Below are 16,919 nucleotides of genomic sequence, written 5' to 3' on the forward strand. Positions count from 1 at the left end.
CAATGTTTTGCTTTATTTTGTGAAGTGAATTAGATTGCATTAGCAGATATGGTTATCGCTTTGCCCTTCAATTTTATTACTGCTCAGCATAAGAAATCAGATCAATTCTTCTCCTGTGCCCCTTTCTTACGTCATTGCAGCCAATGCACTACCTTCCTAATAGAAAGAAATCCTTTCGCATATATTAAAAACATAAGTTTCAGAGCACAAAGTCATTTCTGTTGACAAACCAGGCTCTGAAATATTAACTTCATTGTTAACAACTTAGACAATCAAAAAATAGTGAGCCATTGCCAGATAACCAACTGTTTACATGAGTTGATAGTGATAGGTGGGTTGGTTTTATGCCAGGACAGAGGAGGTTTAGGTTGGATATTAGGAGGAAGTTTTTCACACAGAGGGTGGTGACGCACTGGAACAGGTTGCCCAAAGAGTTGTGGATGCCCCATCCCTGGAGGCATTCAAGGCCAGGCTGGATGTGGCTCTGGGCAGCCTGGTCTGCTGGTTGGCGACCCTGCACACAGCAGGGGGTTGAAACTGGATGATCTTTGTGGTCCTTTTCAACCCAGGCCGTTCTATGATTCTGTGAAACATTGTCATTCATAAGTATTTTACATAGATGTAGTAAGAATACAAGAGATATGTAGCAAGTCCCTCAAAATGAAAAGACATTATGGCTTAAGAAACATGAAATCACCTTTCACCTGTTTTTCACTATTTAGTTAGAATCAGGAATACGTAGGTAAAAAGCAAGCCAAATATTCCTGTTATTCACATCACAGGCTGTCCAAAAATTCCAGTAATAAGAGAAAGCTTGTTTCATTTGGCCTTACCAACATCCCAGTCACTGCAGGTATCCACTGTTTCTGGTTAGCTAGCATTTTGAAACAGACAAAAAACAGTGATTCTGAAAATATAACTTAAACATATGACCACAGTTATCCAGTACAACAAATGTGATTTAAAAATATTCAGGAGGATGTGTAGCTTTTACCCTTATGTGCAGACCTTCTGCTTCAAATAAAAAAATGCACAGGCTCAGAATTGTGGATGAATAAAGACATTTAAATGAACAGCTATTAGGCAAGAAGTGAATGACAGATGTTCAACATATATAAGAAGAAGAAGAAGATCTACTACTTATATTGGAGAGCAACTTCATCTATGGACAGATAGCAATAGGACTAGGGTAATGGTTTTAAACTAAAAGAGAGGAGATTTAGGGTAGATGCTAGGAGGAAATTCATTACTCAGAGGGCAGTGAGGTGCTGGCACAGCTGCCCAGAGAGCTGTGGGTACTGCATCTCTGGAGGCACCCAGTGCCATGGAAGGGGTCCTGGGCAGCTTGAGCTGATGGGGGCAGCTGGCCTACAGCAGGGGGTGAGGCTGGGGGAGACTGTAAGGTTCCTTCCAAGCCAATTACTCTGCGATTATGTGATAGTTAATTATTCTGTAATACAGGCAGTAGAGCTGAGTATATGACTTATGTGATGGGACAGATCTGATGAAGTGAGATGGTGGCACTCCATCTGCTCTGCTTTGTCTGAGTGTAATGCTTTGATGAATTACAGATGTGAGAATTATTGCTGTATGTTCTGGCAGCAGGCAGAGTAGGGACACTGCTTCTTGCAGCTGGTATTGGCCCTTTGGATTACTCTCATCTTTCCAGCCTTCCTCCTTGGCTGGCTCTGGTCACCTTGTAGTTAGGGAATTCAATGCTAGGAAGGTTGAGTAAGTGGAACTGGGTAGCAGCTCTTAGAGGCAGCCTGGTGTCTTCTAAGAAGCCCTGATCAGATGTTTCAGATGGACCTGTTGAAGCACGATCAGAAGAGGGCCACAAAAGTACTCTGAGGGAAAGAACACCTCCCCTGTCCTCTCACCTGGGCTGAGAGTGCTGGGGCTGTTCAGCCTTGTGAAGAGAAAGCTCTGAGAAGACTTGATGGTGGCCTTTCAGTATCTAGCATGAGAATGTCCCACCTGCATCATCTGGTTAGTTCAAAAGGCAACATTTCAGGTGGTATTTTTTTGTAACTCATGCCATTGTTGCCTGTACAACTTTGTATTTTTAGTTCTCAGACACAAGCTGCCCTTTATCTTCCAGCTGCTCTCCTGTGATGCATTTTTTAATGACAAGCAGCCTGTGTTGATTACTTAATCTATGTAAGCAGCTGAGCAGACTTAAAAATAGGATCTGAACTATGAAAGGCATTTTCTCTGCCTTCTTTGGCTCTGAGAAGAACAGTAACCCACCAATTCCTTTGTTTTGAGAAACTGATAAAAGCAGCAGATGGGTTATGATTTATCACTGGAGGCATATGGTATAGGTACTTTCAGATACAATTAAAATCTTGGCAACTGCCTCTGTATGTTATAAATAGGTGTGTCATAAGAAGAATTGTTCACAGACCAAAAACTTGTAAAATCACAAATAAACCAAGGTAGTCTCTGTGTTCCCAGTTAAATACACCAGGAGTACTGATTGAAAAGCTTCATCCTTTTTGCATGTTAGAAAAATTCAAGTGTATACCTTTAGCAAAAAATAAAAATAATATTTATATATATTTCTGGGGAGCTGTGTTTTCTGCAAAGTCTCCCCAGATTTTATCTGACCTGCAAGTGTTTTGTCATGAACTCTAACGAGATCAGATTCATGAAGAGTCTGAAGATGCTGTTCTTGTCCAGAAATAAACTTAGGAACCTTCCAGATGTGAGTAATGTTATTTTATTTTTTAAAGATGTTTTGTTGTATGATAGAATAATGTTGTCTTATGAAAGATCCTTTTGATAAAACTAAGGACATGGAGATTTTAAACTAACAACTCTTCTTCATGCACATGCATGTGCTATTTAAAAAAAAAAGAAAAACAAAACTTGATAGTATAAGTAGGCAAGAATTTGTTGTAAAATCCTAGTGGAGCTGCACTGAATTTGGAATCAGTGAGGGATAAAAGGTAGCATATCCACTAAAGAAATGTTTTTTTTTCTTATCCGTATGCTGAATGTTGGAGTACAAAAAAACAAAAGCAGAACAGAGGAGGCTGTTGGAAATTGGGGATGGCTGTATGAATAGCATAAAAAGGAAAAAAGAATACAAACTTGAAGGCTACAGTAGCTTTAAAATTAGCCAAGAGACAGCAAATGAAGGTAGAAGCATGTTCTCCAGAAACAAAGCGTGATCTGCACAGGTGGATCATGTACTTCTCTACAGCTTCTATTTTTCTATGGTTCTAAAAGGGAAAAGGTGTTTGCCACAGAGACTGCTTTTACTGGCTCATAATTGTTTTAATAATATGAAAAACATCTATAGACAGGCAAGAAGTTGGAGAGTGGAGTAAGAATGTTTTAAATCCTACTTACAAAATGGCACTATTTGGAAAATGAAAAAGATCCTCAAGGAGAATTACCTAGCTGTTATACCAAAAGTTTACTTTTTCTGTTTTAGTTGTGGCTACCACAGAAAAAGCTTTGCTTGTTTTTAACAGAGAAGAAAATGGATGTCATGCTTCTGATAGTGCACTTCGTTTTTGCAGACTGTTATTTGTAAAGGAGTGGTAACTTTCACCGACATAACAGCAAGCCTTCCCCTCTAGTGCAAGGACGTGTAACAAACACTGTGATAAGGGTCTCTTTCTGCTTGGATGGCTTTTAGTTTCTGTCATCTTCACTGACATAGCCTTGATGCTGTCTGTAGGAATAGTGCTGCAGTATTGTTGTTGCTTTTTGGTTTGTTTGTTGTTGTTTTTTTGTTTTTTTTTTTTTTAATTAAAACCAGCCCTCAACAGGACAGTCCCTTCAGAAAATTATCTTAGCTATTGAGTTTTTCCCCTGATGATGGAAGCCTGTGGACCGTTGTGGATCTAGGACGTTGTCATGGATAAAGAGGGCTGTTGGGTACAGGCAGCTAGGAGGTGAGGAGCTGGAGGAGGGTTGTGCTCTGCCAGGAAGAGCAGCTCAGGTGCACAGTGCCCTGCCTGCTTGTTGACAGCTTGTGGGTCAGGGGGGTGCCTGCTACACACCAGCCAATATAAAAGAGGAAGTATGCAAAGCCTTTAGAACAACTGGGAGACCCTCTAAAAGCCTTTGGAAGAACCTGTAGGACCAAGCAGAAGAAGTTCCTTGGTGGCAGGCACTGCAGTCAGATTCCATCATTGGTAAGTTGATTGCATGCTTGGCTTCTCGAGGACTGCAGTACACCCACCATCAGCATGGTGATGGTGGAATTCAAAGCATTAGGAAGTTGATGACTGACAAGCAACATGAGCACCATCATCTTCCAGGATGCACTTTTTCCCTTGCATTCCTGATGTAATATTTGAGAACTTCTCTAATTATGCTTCCTACAGGCTTGACTTGATAATGTATTCAGTTGATAGCTCAATTTCTGCCTAGACAAAAATACTTGAAAATGCAGATAGCAAATGTGTGTTTAATAAAGACATGCTGAGAACTGTAAAGATCAGCAAAATATGGCTGTATTTTTCAGACATAAAAAAATGTTTTCACAGGCAGGAGTTTTGTAATTAAAAATGTATTGTTTAAACAAAGTGAAATGTAATTACTTCCGATGTCATTTTTCTCATGCAAACAATTTTTTTTAACCAGATTTTCCATATATTACATTTTTCCATTTGCTTTGTTTGCTGTGACTCCCAGAAGATACAAGCACATTGTAAATTGCCATTCCCCTACAGAAGTTCCTTTGTTCACTTCATGCCTCCAGTACAAAATATAGGACAAAATCATGTCAACCTGAGTAATTTCTAAAAATCAATAGTTGCTACTGCTAGTCAGGAACATGTGATGACCAAACACATTTTAGCAGGAAAACCTAAAATATGAATATGATTTTGTATAGTCAGCTACACTTTAGTGCACTTTTAATGGAGTAAAAACCTGTAATGGTTCATTTAAATTTGAAAACAAACAAGATTTAATTCCTTTTTATTTCCAATTACAGATGCTCTGAGAGAATAGTATCTAGAGAGATGATTTCTCTGTACATACCTTTTTTCAAATTTTGTTTTCTTTCTAGACAGTCATAATTTTCAGATGATGATAGACATGCTTTTTAAATTTGTTTGCTCTCAACATCCTTCTGTAATTTTCCCCAAGCTCTCTGGGCTCTCCTCAGATGTCTAACTTTAATTCCTTAAAGGAAAGTTTTTCAAGGCTTCTCTCTCTCTTCATCCTGTTTCTTTCCCTCCCAAGTACTTGAGCATTGATAGGGAACTAAATCCTTGCAAATCTCATCTGTTAAGAAGACAATCCTAAAGCACCATAGGAACCAAAGAGGAAAGTACCATAACTCCATAGCAGCTTATGGTTCAACTACATCCCGGTCTCCTATGGGATCGTAATTATGAGCTGTGTGTCATATGAGCAGACACCAAGTGGAATTTGAGGCAGCAGTGCTTTCTCTCCACTAATAATACAAACATAATCGCAGACTACATTAGGAGTATAGCAAGCAGATCCTCTTGTGCTTGGCACTGGTGAGGCTGGCAGAGCATTCTTGGTTTTGGGCTGATGAGCTCAAGAAAGTCCACTATAGGGCCATGGAGTTGGTTGGGGGTCTGTAAGATGAACACATTGAGACTGAGGGAACTGAGTTTTCTGAGTAGAGAGAAGATGGTAAGGGAGGATCTAATCATAATCTGCTAATGTAGAAGAATTATAAAGATGACTGAGCCAAACTCTCTTCTGGCTTTTTAGTAGTACAGGTGGCAACAATTGAACCTGTGTCTTGATATGTTTCTGTATCTGGATATGTTTCTTTGGCCTACGAGGCTGGTGAAGTGTTGGTCATCCAGAGAGACTGCAGTATGTCCTTGAGTGCTTGCTACACACAACTAGACAAAGCCAGAGCTGACCACAAGATAGCTTGTTTATATTTGTAACAGGTGAAACAGGATCTCAGTAGATGTTTTCTTACATCCTTGTTCACTTCACACAGTGTGTGAATATGTCCCTATGTAACATTAAGTTTTGTCAGGGAGGAAAGCTCAGATCTTACCTTCAAGGTCTGTGCTTCCCCAGATTTATGATAAATGTTACATGATTTAGGAAGAGCCTTGAACTGTTTTTACAAATTTCAGCTGCAGCATCACGCAAAATTTTTCAGATCAGAGCAGATATAAATGATCCTTTCAACGACTGCCATAAAATAGGAGTTTCAGTGTGGTGAAAAAAGAGCTCTGTGCAGTGTGCTGTCAAGAGAGATGAGAACAGCTGAGTGATGTTACAGGAAGTAATCCAGCTGAGTAGAGAGCAAACAGGTTATCGGTTAGATGTGTAAGCTTAATTTTTTTGACATCACTTTTTATGCATAAATAAAGTACATTTGTGGGCTACAAGTTTCTTTACCTAACTAAAACATCACCTTGAATAGAGGTAGCATTATTATGATGCAGTGTTAAAAATGAATATTTCCCGAAGACGCTACAATTCAGTTTTTAAAGAGACTGTACAAAGATCTCCAAAACCACTTGCCTGTTTCTCAGAACTTATTTCACTCAAAGCACTGGCTGATGCAAGGCCTTTGATTTCTTAAAAAAAAAAAATAATTTTCAAAAAAAGCCTACATCAGTGCATTAAGTGGTGCAAAGTGCACCCAAAAATGAACTTCCAAACAATTGTCTACACGTGTCTCTGCCTCTGATTGTGCCTGCCTTCCTGCTTATCACAAGGGTATCACCAGAAGAAACAGCACAGAACAACATCAGTGAAGAGGATAATTTGGAGTTTCTCAAAGCATTTTGCATTACTGAGGATTTCTTCCAAATAACTGGGTTCTAGTGACTTTAGTGATAGCAAAAGGAATATGTGAATTCCCTCATTGTAATCTAAAGAGGACAAACTTGTTCATTCAGAATGATACTGATTGGCTCTTTCTAAGGCAGTGAGTTACTCTCATTCCCTTTTAGTCCTTTTATTTCAACAGAAAAAAGTTTGCAACTGCTAATATCAGTAATTGAGCCATTTGGCTGCTTCAGTTAACATCAACTCTTTTACAAATTGAAAAGCAATTGAAGGAAGTAGAAGCATGAGAAATAGAACAGTTGATCCACAAAGTAAAAGCATAAAGAAATAAGGGCAGTGGTTCTAGGCAGTATGCTAAGTTAGAGCTCTTCTTCCTTTGCAAAAAATTTAGGAGCACATTGTCCCCTAAAGCTTCTAATAAGTAGTTCACATATTTTAATCAGACAGCCAATCCTCATTCACTCTACTAGATTGATCTTCTCACTTGAGTGACAGCTTGCAGGAGAGTTAGAAACAATCAGAAGTAGCTCATTGAAGATGCAAAGTAAGATCTGAGTGCCTGACGTTAACTCATTAAAATGTCTTCTGTTTGACTTATTTTTAGATGCACTTAAATTTTGTTAACTGGAACTGTTTCATGGTATATAACAGAGTAGTATACTCTCTTAGCAGAGAAATAATTCTTTCTTCCAATTTTTAAAATGAAACTTGGCAGATTATTAATTAAATCACCATACAAATTAAGTATGCATTGTCAGGAATAAAACTGTCAGTAAACCTTGATGGAAGAGGCTTAAGAATTATAGGAGCAACTGTAATTCTGATTCTGTGTATAATACATCTTACAAACGTTTGGTTTTGGAATATAGATGTCTGGGAATAGATAACCCATAGCTATACATTTATGTTTCATTTAGGAAACAGTAATTTGAAACATAAATACCACTCATCTTCCCATGGGCATATAAGAAAATCCACATTCTGTCCATTTCTGCCTTCTTCTAAAGCAAAAGAGTAGTACCCAAGCACAGCTCTGGAAACAGTGCTGAGCACGCAAGGTTAATGTACATAACATTTTCTTCACTGAGTGAGTGTCCACAAGGATATTTTACCAAATATTTGAAGGACTGTACACCAAGATAAGTGATGTGTATTAATTCTACTTCACTTTTTATCTCTAAAAGTTAATCTGTTTTAAAAGAACATAAAACAAAAAGCGAGGTGGAGTGGAGTTAGAATATTGTTATTGAAAATGGGCAAAAAATTCTTAACAGGCTTAGTGTTAAGAATCAGTGGCCTTAGTAACATCCATGTTATGATAAGAGTGAGATAACTGCTCAAGTCCCTTGTAACAGCTGATTTTCTAAATGCCAAAATTGAATCTCACTTCTCTAAAGTCCAATACAAAACAGATAAAGAACTGTGAAGCACAAATTTCATAGTTACATTCAGTCCTTTATGTATAGTTTGCGAGAATCAGGGAATATTTCATTTTTGAAGAGATCTCCAGAGGCCTTCTAATTGAACATCCAGATCAGAGCAGCACTACAGTCAGATAAGATCAGGTTACTCTTCCACTTCTGCGTGTGAAAACTAAAGGGGAGGAAAGGATCCTGACAACTTTTTAGGTCCAACAGGAGAAGCGCTTGTTCTGTGTGTTTCTGATTGCAGTTCTCACATTCCTGTGGCCCAGCTGGTCAATGGGACGACACTTCTGAGAAGTTCTTCAGCTGAAGGTTTCCTCAGTTTGTGTTGAATTTTACTGCTTGTCTGGATTCTGTTCCCTAGCCCATAGAGAAGGAAATGATTAATTGGGATTTTCTGCTTGCTTACTGTCTTGAATTCATGGAGCCAACTGACGGACTGGAACAGCTTGAGATATATTTTTGGCTCTTCAGGTTATTTATGATGCTGGTGTGTTGTGCTCAATTGGACAAAATGGTCTGATGCTGATTCCTTTAGACAGGTCTTACATTCGGTCTGTTCTTATCCCTAACCTTTCCATTCTTTAATGAGCTCTCATAGTTCAGTCTTTTCAGATAAATCATTTTATTGGAAAACTGTTAAGGATTACAGTGCTGTCTTGTCTCTTTTTAATGGGGCTGGGAACTGCAGAAGATTTTACCTAAGAAGTTCCCTTGTTTGCCCTCAGTCCTTACCTGAGGCTCCCAGAGCTCTCACCTGGGAGCACATCCCATGCAAAGAGGTGTACTTGCCAAGTTTGTGCAAATTATGATAATCTCACACTTCCTTTTCCACTTCAATTTCAGTTTGTTGTTTTCCATTTGTATTTATTTCCGAAGATCTCTTTCTTATAGCATCTCTCTCCAGTTTAGCAGCAGCTTCACATCCTGTTAAAGCATTTTCTATTTCTTGCACCTCAACACCTTAATGAATGTTGCATAAGACAAGGCTGGACTGCAGCAATGTGCTTTGTCACACAGCATTAGCTGTCTCACTTAGATAATGCCTTGTCCTTTTGCAATTTGCCCCGAGTCTATTTATTTCATGGAACTCCAGCCCCAGCAATTGTGGAGCATTTCTGGAAGATTTTATTATGCAGCATTGAATAAATCAGTGGCAGTGACCTAAACTATATCAATCATCAGACATTCAACATGACTTACATCTCTTTTGAAAGAACTTCCCTATCTTAGAATAGGTAACAATTTCTCTGCACAGTCGGTGCTTAATGCTTCTGCTGCAGCTGCCAGTAAGGGTTCCCACCATGCCATGAATATTTAAAAACCTGGGCTTCATCCATAAGTATCTGGATTGAGAGACCGGGGAGCAAATACCTAACAGTTTGTTTTTATAGCTCTCAATTATTACTCACTGAGTATGTAATGAAAAGAGCAACTTGAAATTGAAGGTCCTAAATTCCTTTTCCATCTCCTGCAGCCATACAGTCCACAAGACACACTTTTAGACATAGTTACATTCTCCAGTGCTGATAATCCTAACTTTTCCCTAGATCTTCTTAAAGTCATAGAATTTAGGACTTGTGTGCTGGGTAATGAACTTTCAACTCTGTCTTAAATGATGTAATGCTGTTAATAACTGCTTTTGAAAGAGACTGAAGTGAATATTCCTCATCTCAAATGTGAGTGACTTAAAGGATCACACAATGGAAAAATAAATGCAGCTTCATAGCCGTAATTACTTTAGCTGACATGTTTAGCTGAGCAGCAATAAAACATATATCATCTTAATGTGTATCATTGTTAATCTTGCCAATGATTTATAACATGCCAGCCAAAATTACCTCACCAGGTTGGACATAATGAAGTCAGTGAAAAGCAGCTAAGCTTGGTAGATGTGCTAGACCCTGCTTAATATATGCATATTATTGCCATATATTTAAGTGCTAACAGACAAAATGAATTTCCTTGTTTTTAGCTGTGATTGCTCCTGCTGTGAATATGTTAGAATAAAACAAATGTCAGTTATTTCATAGTAGTAAAAACACAGTGTTTTGCTTTATTTTATTTCATATAATCATTTGAGTTGGAAGGAACCTCTAAAGGGCATTTGGTCCTACTCTCCTGCAATGAACAGGGGCATCGACAGCTAGATCAGGTTGCTCTGAGTCCCATCCAGCCTGGCCTTGAATATCACCAGGGATAGGGTATCCACCACGTCTTTGGACAGAAAGAGATTTGCAGAGATATATTGGAATCTGATGACATTTTACATTAAGAAATGCCTCTAGCCCTGAAATCTTCAGCAAAGGAGAACCTCATTGTTTGTTTGTTTATACTATTTTATTTTGTAGTTTTGTTGTTTCCTTTTATAGCATTTCTGATAGGGCATTCTTGTTTAGTTGTTTTTTTCTTGTTATTTTTTCTGATCTAACACAAGCATAGAGGTGATAGGAACTGAGGATCTTTGTAATAAAAGAAAAATCAAGTTGCACATTTGTCTACCTCAGATAGAACTACCTCAGAAGATAATTATTATTTTGATCAGATGGACAGGATTTTTATACTTATCAGGATGCCTTCAAATACTTCACAGTAAAACCAGATGGTTATATTTCATCTGTTAACAATATTGTGTTTTTTTTCACTTTGGCCTTTATAACTGTTTCTGTAGCAGTGCGAGACAGTCTTGTCAGCTCACTAATTCTTTAAGCATTCCATAGTGGAAATCAGATGAGTAGCTTCATTTAAATCAAACTAAAAATTTAGGGGGAAATAAAATCCATCTGTCTTTATTATTATTGTTCTTTGTTGCTGCTGCTTGACATTCCCTAAGAATTTGGAGCAGTGTCTTAATCAAAGATTTCCAACAGGACATGTTTGGCTTCTAAGTCATGGGCACACAGCCACTTAAGCTCAATAACACTTCTCTTCTGTATGCCAGTGAATACAAGGAAATAAATCACTTCAAAACAAAAGCCTGATTTGGTAGCTTCTGTTCCATCTCCTCTTAGTTTTTGTTCATCACTGAGTTGTAAAGGATGTGCTCTTACACAAACTTAATTTTTATGAGAAGCTGTGATTTATGGTTGCTCTTTCTGTGCTATCAGGTGAGCACAGGTGCATCTTGGTGTTAGTTACACAGGCCACTGCTTTTCTGTGGTAGATAAGGTCACAGGTTAAATGAGTTGCCTGTAGTATGATGAACAGTATAACAGAAAATGGAATTGGGTTAATTGTGTATGGGAAATTGAGCTGGAATTGTAAATCTGTAGGAAGCATTTGGTTGTACAATACTGAGAAAAAGGAAATCCTGTGCATGTCCATCCAACATGAGCCTATGTTTCTTTGGAAGTGGATTTTAAAAGCTCAATTGGAGGATCCTGGATTAATCATGGAATCATCAAGGTTGTAAAGTACTAAGATCACCTAGTCCAACTGCCAATAAGTTAAATGCTTTTCATTGAAGGACTTTGGTTGGCTTCTTCTACATCTGCCTAATCAAATGAGGCCTTACAGTACATTCTGTTCAATGATTTATAGGCTTACAAAGCATCTGAAGACATCAGATAATGAATGCTTTGTGTCCCAGTGTGGATGTTGGCAGGGAGGGCTGAAGATGGTCAGTGCCTTGGAAAATCTGATCTATTTAGAGCCAGCTGAAGGTGACCCGTTATATAGAAGGCGTGTAAGTACATTAAAGACTGCAGCATGAGGATTTTTAGAGGTCTATGGGGATGCATAGACTTCTAGGATATAGTACAGAAGCACTGGCTATGGAGAACTGAAGTAGCCTTACCCATGGTGCCATTGGCTGCATTTTTTTGAGTGATCCCTCCTCCTAACTTTGCTCAGTTACTTGGAGCAGTCCCAAAGTCCCAGTGAATGAGTTAAAAATGACTCAGTATGGTCATTGAGGGTGCAAGGTGAAATTTCATTTCCAGCCTTTAGACTATTTATTGGAGCAGAAATTTTCCATGCAGTCCAGTCTGGCCAGGCCTGTCATGCTGCCTTGCAATGATACATTAATTCCTGCTCCCTAAATTAAACATAATCTGAGTTGCTTCTGTGATCTCAGAAAAATTCTGTATATTGCAGATACAAACTTTTCAAATATGAAGATGAGATGTTATTTTTTGAGCCAGATTTCCTGCTTAACTATAAAACCATCAGAATTAGAGTTGCCATCAGCAGCTGCATAATAAATAAATGTTAAGAAACTAATTCCAGATCATTCTGAACAAGGCAGTGGCTATCTCTAAGCTCTGGACATGAAGTAAAACCATTGGCTGGCACTACTTAATATATTGTTCATTTAGATGGTTTAGAGAAGAAAATTCCTTAATATCTTGTAATACTACCTTCTGTTATAAGATTTTGAATTCTGAAGTATATAAAGGTATAACAGCTCCGAATATTGCCATTGGGTTGAATATTACCCAGAAGCTAGCAGTGGTCTCTGTCATAGTGATCTTTAAATGGTTTAAATGTCTTAAAGACAAAATCTGAGTTTAAATTGTGCCTTTAGAAACCTTTGTGCCTTCTAATCTGCTTTAAAAAGCTAACAGTATTTACAGAGTGTTTGACAGAATAAGAATTCAGCAGCATCTCTAGTAAAAAGTAATGGAAAGTGATTTCAAAATAATGGCACTCCAGCTTTTCTTAGAAAATATATAAAATATCAGAAGATTCTACATTTAAAAAAATTTTCATGATTCACTCTTACTTTGAGAAGAAAATTAAAATAGTTGAAAATGTACACCTGCTGCCTACAAGGTCTTTGCTGCTACTGCAGCACAAAGCAAGGAAGGAATATGCTCAGTACATAAATCAGATTGCTCTCTTTGGTATTGTTTACAATGATTGTTAATTAGTTTCCTAGCACAGTACCTAATTTGTGGTCAAAATAAGATGTACACCAGATGGAGAGAAAATGAATTCTGAAGTAGTAATCTATCCATATATATAATTATTCCTTGTAACTGTGTAATGGTGGTGGTTTTGGCTGTTGGAACTTCAGCAATGCATAGATCAAGTGGATGACATTTCTTAAGCATTATTCAGGGTTTTATTGGGTAAGCTGTAAACAATTGAAATATGATTGCTTTTTGATTAGATTCTTCTTGTGATCCATGTACTTTAATGTGATATCCTGATTAATGGTTTTCTGTTTACAGACTTTGGGTTCACATGTTACTTGTAATATATTTTGCCATTTCCATTACAAATCCTGCTTTTCATGCTTGTAAACTGCCTTTTAGATTTTAGTGCATAGATGTCTTGATAGAGAAGAAAATGAAGAAATAAAGGGAAAAAAAATGAGGTAAATCAATCAGGGTTTGAAATGTTTAGAGGTTTTGTGGTTTTATTGCTTTTTGTTGTGTGGTTGGGTTTTTTTTTGTTTTTTTTTTTTTTTTGTTTGTTTGTTTTTCCTGGACCTTCTATAGGAGGTTACTATCCATTACAGAAAACAATGAAAAAATGTTAATTGTTTTGTCTTTAGAAATTCTGTACCTATACTCATTGTTTTAATTCCAATGGAAGTTTTCATGTGGGAGAAAAAAATATTCTTACTTTGTTTTTTTGGTAAAAATCAATTTATTTGTGTCATTTCTCCCTGCTTTAAATTACAACTGTTTGTTATTTCACACCCTTTGGAAATAATCATGATGGTACACAGAATGAGTTGATTCCAAGAAACAGATTCCTAATCTTGACATAACTTGTCGGTGGTGTCAGTAGGATTCTCCATGTGCCTGAACTCAGAGTTATGCTTTTTAGTCTTCTTCAGCTACTCCAAAGCTACTTTGAATTTACTTCACTAACGACTACTGCTGATGTCTTAAAACTTAAGAAGATCAGAGCCAGAATACTTTCATACACCTGACTAGTCTAGGAGGTAAAATCAAGCATACATGAAGATCAGTTATTTCAAAAGTTTAAAGAGAACCTATGCCAATTTTATATTTTGTGTGCGCCTAATCTGTGTAGTTCACCTAATCTATGTAGTGTCTTTCCTTTGTGTAGGGCATAAGTCAAAATCCGTTTGTGACAAGGAAAAAAATATATTACTAAGTTATACACAGGTACTGTCCCAGAGTAAATGTCTATGTGGACTGCTGCAGAGAATTTGTAGGAATGCATGCCCATATGCAGGAAAATGTATATACATGTAGAATTTGTGGAACTTTAAAAGTTCTTTATAATTTGGATTTAAAAAAAAAAATCTATCTGATACAGACTTTGTTGTTGAATGTATGTACTGTAATTCATACTGTCTATCTCATTTTCATTTTCAAAAACAGCTTCATTCCAGCATCAGGTTTATAGTATGTTACATGACATTGATTTAAGCTGCTGGCTCTTTAAATAACACGCTTTAAAAACCATTGCACAAATGCTAATAAGGCAATATAAAGGTGGCAAATATTAATTATATATGCAAATAAAGTAAGTAATTGCTGGCAGACAGGGCCCTCATTTACCAGACACTGGGGTCTGGGATAGCCTGAAAGAGGAGGTGAAAGAAAGGAAGAGCTGAAAATCAAAGTTGTGGTCTCACAGCTGCCCAAATCTTTGGTCTGTCAATATTGGTTCCCTTTACTTCACTTTTGTTCTTTACCAACTGTGTAAATGAAGGTCTACAGAATATGCCATCATTTTTCCTTGTCATCAACTTCTCTGTAACATTTGCTCCTTTAATCCAGAGGGCTCCTTCCATCCATTGTAATAGAAGGTCACAACTTTGGCCCATGAAGACTTTGAAGTATGAGAAGGCGCTGAATTAATCTGAGTTTCTCTCACTACAGATACCAGGTTTTCTGCAGAAATTGTCCCAAGGTAGTTTTAAACAAGATTTTTTTTAGGTAATTATATCTTGGAGAAAGCTTCCCCTCTCTCCATTGAAATCCTATTGCAGTTCCAGATTCAGCAAAATGAACTTGAAGTAATCACAGCTCAAAGCAACAAATTTGTGCTATATATGCCCTCTCTGAGGCACTGCTGTAACTAACTTCTAAGTTACAAACACTGTACATATCTGTAGGGCAAAGAAAGATTCATTGGAGGGAAATAATTCCAAAGCAGGAAACTGAACAACTGACCTGTGGGAAGAAAAATCAGTAAATATTCAGTGAAAATCCCATCCCACCAGCACATTTGAGTGCATGAGAGAGGTTTTAACAAGGTGGAAGGAAAATGTCTGTGTGGAGCATGAGAGAAAGAGCATCCTCTTCCAGAAGAAGAAAATGAGTTGCAAATCAGTGGGATGGAAAACAAAATCAACACAGAATCTCAAAAATTGAAACTTCAAAACTAGAAATATGAGGGGAAAAGATAGAGAAAAGTGGCTTGTGTCATTTAAGAAAATAAGGAACTAAACAAAAGCAACTGCTGAGCACCTGCATCAGCAAACTATCCTGCCATATGCTCAAGTGCATTTTTTATTTAACAAAGCACTTCACAGTCAATTAAGCAATCACTGGGGTCTGCAGAAATCTTTCCATAACTGCTACAAGAATTAGTTTAGTCCCTTGGACGTCTTTTTCACTTCAGTAAGACATAGGTTTAGTGTTTCCACTGTCTGTGGAATTACAGAAAATGAGGCCGAGAAGATGACTTAAAAGTTTATATCAAAATATTTTGATGCAAATACACTGAAAAGCACAGTCTTCCTGATTACTTTGAAAAGTGCATTTGGAAAATGTACATATAATGAATTAGTGTATTTCTGTTTGGGCGCAGAATAGTCTCAGCTGTCTGTGCTGTCTTACCTTAGCAAGAGAGGGATGACAATTTCTTAATAGCTGGAGCTAATACTGATTATCAGGAAAACCGACTGTAGTCCTGCAACAGTTGTGAAGCATGTGATGGATTTCTCTTGCCCTGACAAGCACATTTCAAACATCTTAAAATCATGACTTAGTTAAAATGCACAAAATTCTGTCAGATAATAACAAATTAACCGTCTCTTTCAATGGACTATAGATGACCACAGGTCATATCCTTTCTCCCCACTCTCCCAAGTGAGGTTTAACATGTGTGCCACACCACGCTAAGCATGCAACCAATGGTGACAAAGATGATGAAGGTCTGGAGCATCTCCCGTATGAGGAAAGGGTGAGGGACCTGGGTGTGTTCCACCTAGAAGAGAGAAGGCTGAAAGATGTTTGATCAATGTTTATAAATATCTAAAATTTGGGAGACAGTTGGATAAGGCCAGACTCTTTTCAATGGTGTGTAATGATAGAACAAGGGGCAACTGCAAAAAAAGTGGAAAGTAGATGTTCCATACAAATATGAGGAAGAATTTCTTCACAGTGAGGGTGGCAGAGCACTGGAATAGGCTGCCAGTGAGGTTGTGGAGTCTCCTTCTCTGGAGATATTGAAGATTCATCTGGATGCTTACCTTTATGACCTATTTTAGGGAACTGCTGTAAGAGGGGGTTGGACCCAGTGATCTCCAGAGGTCCCTGTGATTCTGTGATCCTTACCAGCTGTTCTCCACTCTCTAATTGCTACCATTTTCAAAAACCTGGGAGAAGTTATATGTACTATGTATAAGATGAAGCTATGTTCTCTAGAACTAGTCATATTTTTATTTGTTTATTTATTTTTAACCCCCCTCTCTGTCCTTTTCACTGAGAGTTTTGGCTCATCTCTTCTAGGACAGAGTCTAGAAGAGACTACCTACCTACTCAGAGCACCATATTGCACCTAAGATGTAGCTGTAACAATTCA

This window comes from Tympanuchus pallidicinctus, unplaced genomic scaffold (genome assembly GCF_026119805.1).
Source record: "Tympanuchus pallidicinctus isolate F22 unplaced genomic scaffold, pur_lepc_1.0 scaffold5, whole genome shotgun sequence".
Lineage (NCBI taxonomy): Eukaryota > Metazoa > Chordata > Aves > Galliformes > Phasianidae > Tympanuchus > Tympanuchus pallidicinctus.